The 7,849-nt window shown below is 32.7% G+C and overlaps 1 protein-coding gene across 3 annotated transcripts in view; it reads left to right on the plus strand.

Moving 5' to 3' along the window:
• Window positions 1–7,469, plus strand: part of LOC145558180 (uncharacterized) — a 28,874-nt gene extending 21,405 nt beyond the window's left edge. For 2 of the 3 annotated variants that reach the window (XM_081619330.1, XM_081619332.1), the window contains 2 exons: window positions 3,572–3,634; window positions 4,680–4,904. The gene's annotated coding sequence lies outside the window, so the exon portion shown is untranslated. Of the gene's footprint in view, window positions 1–3,571; window positions 3,635–4,679; window positions 4,905–7,318 lie in introns of those variants that run through there. The other variant, XM_081619331.1, reaches the window with a different exon arrangement.
• The last annotated feature ends 380 nt before the right edge of the window (window positions 7,470–7,849 follow it).

The following is a 7,849-nucleotide window of genomic DNA, read 5'->3' on the forward strand; positions in this document are numbered from 1 at the left end:
CACCCTTGAATATTGGAATCAAGGGTTGCGACGACGAATTCATACATTAACTGACATAGTTACACTCACTGTGTTTAGTACTCAAACAACTCACAACAATTTTTTGCTTCTCTCACGACTCACGACTTTTTTTAATTTTAATAAGGCCTAGGATTGAACCACCGGCTCGAATACCATGTTGAAGTCAAAAAATATCAAAAGGCTAATAAACGAAAGTAGCAAGAGGAGAAAATGATAATGCTAATTGTATATTCCACTCAATGCAAGTTACACAATTTATAGGAAACATAGTTAACAAACTAAGCCTAAGAATTAGGGGATAATCCCAAAATTGGTTTATTTCCAAAAGGAAAAATGGAAACTAAAAATCCAACCTTTGTGCGGTCAAGCAATAAAAATCCAACCTTCCATTAATCTAAAAAAATTCAACCTTTATACCCCACCTTCTTTGACAGATCCATTTAACCTTGAACCTGTTAAATAGGTTAAATTTTTTTTTTTCCCTTTTTTTTCTTTCTCCTTCCTCCTTCCTCCTTCATCCTTCCTTTCTCATTCCTTCTCCTCCATATTTTCCGGTCACCGACCACAACCACCCAACCACAACCACCCAGAACCCAACCACGACCAACCTAACCTCTCCCCCCCCCCCCCCCACAAAAATTCGAGCCACCCAACCACTACCACCCAGAACCCAACCACGACCACCCTAACCCCTCCCCCCCCCCCCCCCCCAAAAATTCGAGCCACCCAACCCTCTCTCCTGTAATCCCCCATGATTTTGTAATTATAATAATTATATTTTATTATTAATTATATGATTATTTTACTATAATTGTATAATCTATATATTATACTAAAAGACAAGCGCCTCAATGTGAGACTGACAAATGTCTTATTATGATTCAATTCGCTGTCTTTTATTAATTTTTTTTTTATTTTATTATTATAAAATAAAAATTTATGTTTCCATATGTATAAAAAATCTATACATTTTATTCTAAATAAATACATAAACTATTATAGTAAAGTCTATTATAGTAAAGTAATCTATCTATATACTATACTAAAAGACAAGTGCCTCAATGTGAGACCGACAAATGTCTTATTATGATTCGTTGTCTTTTATTAATTTTTATTTTATTTTATTATTATACATTTATGTTTCCATATGTATAAAAAAATCTATACATTTTATTCTAAATAAATACATAAACTATTATAGTAAAGTCTATTATAGTAAAGTAATAGACATATACACATGCACGGTATATTAAGAAAAGTATCATAAAATATGTTAGTATATGTAAATAATAATAACTACATAAGAATAAAAAATCTTAGTATAAAAAATATCAAAATAACATATGTATGTATGGTAATTCATATTCTCTCTAGAATATTATGTTTATAATGAAAGAAGATAATTGGTAAATATTAACAAGCCTATCAAAGGCATTATATACACTGTACGCTACATATGGTAAGCTATAAAGTAGGCCTAATTTCCTACAACTAAGGGAAGACAAGTATACAGTAAGCAAAACTATGCCAAAAAATGATGCATACATAAAATAGTTTCTAGTTTTAACATAAATAATATCTAATGAAATCTATATGAAAAAATTTTCTCATTCTATAACAATTAAATTTTCATATTTTCTTACTCTTGTAATGCTCATATTCAAAATTTAAATAATTTAATATGTAATTTTATGAGTTTTATAACATTCATAGTTACTGTATAAGAATACATGTCCGTAAAAAAATGCATTACATACATGATTGGTTAGTTGATAAAATATGTCTTTAATTCTTATTATTTTAATAAATATTTTTTTAATCATATAAAATTTATGAATAACCATTTCTATATATTTGTGTTGTATATTCAATCATCATTTGTTGATTAGTTATATGGATATTATGTAAAAGTTTTTGACACAATGCTTAGCTTAGATAACTGTAAAATATGGCGGTGAATAAGATATAAGGTTATTATCGTGTTTGTAGATAGTGAATGCCATGGGTAAAACATGTTTAGATTGTATGGATACCGAACAGATAGTATGACAAGTAAATTTTAGTTTTTCTTCCATTGTTCTTCTATAGTAATATGCAGAATGTATGACAAGTAAATTTAGTTTTTCCTCTACTTCTCTTACGTAGTTATGTAGGGCAAAATGATTAATTTATTTTTCAATTAAAATAAATAATATTATAAAAAAAATAATAGGGAATAAAAGAAAAGAATTGCAAATGAAATAAAATACTATTCAAATCACATCTTTCTTTAATTTATTTAGGTATCAACCATTATTGCAACTGGACAAAATTTTAATAATTAATTAATTGTTAGAGAAAATAAGCCCGTTTTTACTAATTGAATTATCTTAGGATTTTTTTTTTTCCTACGGGATCAATCATGCTTTTTTCAAAAAAATAATGATTTGATTTATAAAACGTGCAATGCACGGGCACTATGCTAGTTTTATAAATATTTCAAAAATAATAAATTAGTTTTAAGCTATTTAGCCATTACTAACTATTGACAGTAATCAATCTACCCATACAAATTAAGAGCCTAGTCCAAGTTAACTCAAAGCCCAACTTTACACCTTATTCCTAAACTTTGGTATATATATGGGCCTAAACAAATTATCCTAATTGCATTTGGATTAGGAAACCCCACAAACCCACTTCTTATTACTTATACCCACTTAAACTTTTTCCCCTTCTTCAAAATCTCAATCTTACGTACAAAAAAAAAAACCTCAACATTTTTTCCCCTCTGCTTTTCTGCTTTCACGATCAAACAAAAGAAAAAAAAAATTGAAGCTGCTGCCACCGGCGACCACCTGCTGCCACGCTGCCGACCACCGCACACCAGGCAGCCATCATTCTTCTTGTTCTTCTTCTTCTTCCCTTGTTAATTTAATTCAAGTTTTAACCTTTATTATGTTTTTGTTCTTAAGTTGTTATTATTATGATTTAATTATGCTTATAAAGTGTAAAAGACTACAAATTTATAAATTATACTATGTCTAATTTATGGCTTAAAATTTTAGATTTGGTTTGATTAAGAATTAAGGGTTTAAACCTTGATTTTTCATGGTTTTAGGGTTTAAAACGTATTGATTAAGTCAATTAATTATATTATGTTTAATTTATGCTAAAGCTTAATTATTTTGATTATAAAGAAAATTTCAGATTTATTAAAGTTTTAATTTTGGGTTTAAATTGTATTAGTTTCATATTTTTATGTTTATAATCTCATAGAACAATGTTTGTGAGTATTTTATGATTTAAAAAGCTTTGAACTTTAAAGTCTAATATCAAGAATAAATTTTCAGATTTATTTACTTACTTCAAAGCTGCTGGAATTTTATGTTATACACTATATTTTCACAATTTTAACATATAAACATATAGTTGGGATGTTATATTATTAATATTAACTAATGGGAATAATTTAAAGGCTTTATTTTGATGATTTGAGAGGTTTTAAAGTAGTTTGGTATTGCTGTAAATTTATTTGCTTGGGTGTTGAGTTAGTTTTTGTTATTTGGTTTAGGAGAGGAGTTCATAGAAGGTGACTTCTAGTTGCTAAAGTGGTCAACTAATTCGTTTATTCAAGGTACGTACGAATTACGAAACCTTGCCTTTAGAAGCATGTTTAGGAACGAAAAGTATCATGTATAGAGAAGACTGGGAATAATTGTTTGGTTATACATTGTGATATCCGTATGATGTGCACTATATTACTTTGCAAATATTATTTATGCATTAACTTTGCAAGATGTGCTTAGAAGCAAAGGTATGTAAATACGTGGAATGATTTATTTATTACTCATTCATGATTATTAAAAAAAAATGAGTAAAAGAAGAATTCAAGTCTTATAAGACGAGGTTAAGGTTTTGGGGTGTCTTATGCACTCAAGGTGTTCATACACCGAGGTAGTTAAAGGAATACATAATAAATGTTGCTTGTCACTAATAAATCAAGAATTGAAATTGGAAAGTTGTTTTACTTGATTGAATTAATAATGGATTGATTGTATTGTATGCATATGAGTCATCACCAAGTTTAAACCTGTAAATCACGTAAAGTGCAAGATGGATGAGCAATAAAACTCTAGATTGGTGCACTTCTGGAGTAATTACAATCAGGGGTTGGGGTACATGGGGTATTAGCCGTGTACTTTTCTCGAGGCTGTCTGATCTACGAGTCTCTTATTTCAAATATTTTTTTTCAAAACTAGGAGTTAGGTGAGATCTCATACTAACTACGGTCACGGAGTCGCGCCCGTGGTCGTTGGATGTTTATTGATGTTTCCGAAAGGAGGCATGGGGTTTTCTTTATTGATGTTCCAAATGGAGCATGGGTTGGACAACCTTGTCTATTGCTTAATCTAATGAATGATATAAAACGAGTTAACTACTATTAATTAGTGAAATCCTAGTAAATTGATAGTTGAGTCGTGTGTTGAGTCTATAATTTAATGATGCATGATGATTGATTATTAGTAGCATGTTAGGTATTTCTTAATTTATTTCGCAGCTTATATGTACTCAGCTTTGCTGATTGCGTGCTTTTGTGTGTGTTTTTCTTTGGTCATGGCCTTCGCCTTTCTATGACCCTGTGACGATCCAATTTTTACACTTGTAATATTGGGGAGCAGATTAACCACAGGTTCTTACACATGCAACATCCGCATCAGGGTTGTGGGATTTTTGAGTGGAGAGTTGTTTATTGTTCGCAGTTTATTTCTTTTTATAGTTTTGAATTTATTTTAAACTCGGTTTTATTTTTGTTCTACTTCTACTAGTTTGGATTTTGAATAAGGGCCTTAACGGTTCCAACTTGTAGCACTTAATTTGGTTTTATTCACTGGTTTTGAAATTTATTTATAACTGATTTAGTATTTCCGCTGCTAATTTCTGATATAGCCTTAACGTTTGAACACGTGGCGGTAGCACGCCAGTATTTCTCTTGAATTTTGTTCAGGGTATTCAAAGGTTTAAAGAGAGAATTATTGGGGTGTTACATCTCCCATGAAAACCGACCACCCTAACCCCCTCTCCCATGAAAACCGACCACCCTAACCCCAAAATCGACCACCCTAACCCCCTCCCCTACAAAATCCGACCACCCTAACCCCCCTCCCCTACAAAATCCGACCACCCCTCCCTTACCCCTGCAAAATCCGACCACCCCCGCCCTTACCCCTGCAAAATCCGACCACCGTCCAGTGGCTAGGGAAGGTGGGTCGTGGGAGTTTTGGGGGGTTTTTTTTTATTTTTTTTTAATTTTAAAATCTTTTTTTTGTTTTTAAAAATAAAAAAAAAATAGTGTATAGGATAGCTCCCGCTGAACTATTGCTCAGCCCCCAAGGAGCGCACTCACGGCCGAGAGAACAGCCAGAGAGGCTCACCAGCCCGGTAGAGTCAGCCCAGGCCCGGTAGACCCTCCACGTAGGAGATAGTACACCTATAAATAGAGGGCAAAGTACAACGGAAAAGAGGTTAGACACTCAAGTTATTATACTTTCTATATCTCTCTAAGTACACTTTCTCTCTCTAACTTAAGCTTCGGAGGGGGGTTCCTCGAGCAACCCCCGAGGGCAGTTTACGTGTGTTGCCATGTGTAGGTTGTTGACGGGACCCAGCTCACCCAGCAGAACTCTTGGATCCACACCTGGAACAATTGGCGCTAGAAGGAGGGGAAGGATCATCTAACCTGAGGTTCACCAACTGAGCTAGGGATTAGTTAACAAACCACCATGGCCGGAGAAGAAGCTTTACAAACACCCATATCCAAAGCCAATGAGACCAACCAAACACCACAAAAAACACCCACAGTAACCCTCGATCCAAAAGGATCCACCGGAAATCCCAAATCGACCATCTCATAGAAATCCAACCCCATCGGATCGACATCAGCTGTAGCTAAAGCAGCGTCGAAACCAGTCGATCCAACAAGATCCAGTTCCATTTTCAAATACGGAATGCCGTTAACGGGCGCAAACAATGAGCCCGTGGTTTCAGCACCTGTAACCCAGAAACCGCAGCCCGTAAACATGCCAGCCATCCTGCAGAACTTCTCTAAGTGCAGTAAGGAACAGCTGGCAGCAATGACGGCAGTCTTTACCAATATGGATAAGGGAGCGAGCCCGTCACCGACAATGGCAGTTGCGGATCCCGCAGTAAAGAAGCCAGCGCCCTTAGCCCTCACCCCCAAGCAGAAGGAGCTCGTTCAGCTGAGGAAGAAGAAGACACTCCTACTTTCAATCATGGACCAAAACACACAGACCTTCGTCCTACCACAACCAACTACTAACCCACCACCAAAAGAAACCATGCTATCTGAACTCTCTAACTTTGCAGAGTGAATTAAACATACACTAAAACCTACAAAACTAGCCGTATAGAGGAAACACAACCCAACCTCAAACCCACATTGTAATACCCCAAATTTTGTAGTGTATTTAGTCAACAGTTTTGATAGTATAAAATTTTAAATTTATAATTTATTTTCGAGTATATATATTAAGTATTTTCTATTTTCGAATTTAATATTTAAAAAAATAAAAAACAATTTTTTTTATAATTTGCAATAAACTCAATTTGAATCGTATCTATCTTCTGAATATTTTAGAGAAATTCAACCTAAGCTTTCTAATATATATATATATATATATATATATATATATATATATATATATATATATATATATATATATATATATATATATATATCCGAAAGCTGATACAATACCCATTCCTTTCAATTTTTCCCAAGTCGTCATCCCAAACTGATCTTTCATCAATAAGCCATGAGTTTTCTTACTGTGATTCTCTTGGATTAGATTGAGCTTGGCAAATTTGAAACTCTGTTTGAACCTTTTCTTGATTTCTTGTTCTACCTACTAAATTTCTTCTTGCTCCTCGTTGAACATCTTAAAATTTACGAATTGGAATTTTTTTTTTTTAAAGAAAATGGGTTGTTTTCTTTTCTGCCAAAGTAGAAACCTTTGAAGTGTTTTTGGAGTTTTATGCGTGGGATTTGGCGATTTGCAGGCTAAGAATGGAAAAGTTTGTTGTGGACCACTTATTTATTTAGTACTCCACACTTCTAAATTTATGATCATAGTTGGCTTATAATTTTATAATAAAAATCTTCTTATTTCTCCAAACTAATTATCAATACAACATATTACAAGAAGTTGTTTAATTACCCACGTACTAGTGTACTACTACTACTAATTTCGTATCATCTATATTAGTCATACTGACTTAGTATTAATGTCTATTATTGTAGACGGAGGCTAATAGGTGAACGTTGCGGAGGTTAATTACCTTGAGTTTTTACGCACAATCAAGGTAATTTTCAATGTTCATCATCTTTAGAATCCCGTTAAGAAATTGTTATGAAATATTGTGTATCAACTACGTGCTTGTGTAATTATATGTGATGAGTGTGCTATCATATAATATTATGGAATCATATTATATACTAGTTTTTTATTTTGTATACTAGTATATGTATTTTCGAAATATTTGATTATTTGATATTGTATGAGTTTTTAAAATAAATAAATCTTGGAAATTGGATGATTGATAATATGTGATTGATGGTCTATATGTCATATAGGATGACTATGGTCTAATAATACTGAAATTGAAGTATTGTTACTTGGGAATAAATTGATTTGTGCAATTGTTGTGTACAGTGTAATCGGATGATTTAATCTAATAAAATGTACAGTGAAATTTAATCTAAGAATGGAAATGAAACCCGACAGTATTGTAATCTAAGAATGGAAATGAAATTTAATCTAAGAATGGAAAT

The sequence above is a fragment of the Chenopodium album genome, chromosome 9 (assembly GCF_948465745.1).
Source record: "Chenopodium album chromosome 9, dcCheAlbu1.1, whole genome shotgun sequence".
Taxonomy (NCBI): domain Eukaryota; kingdom Viridiplantae; phylum Streptophyta; class Magnoliopsida; order Caryophyllales; family Amaranthaceae; genus Chenopodium; species Chenopodium album.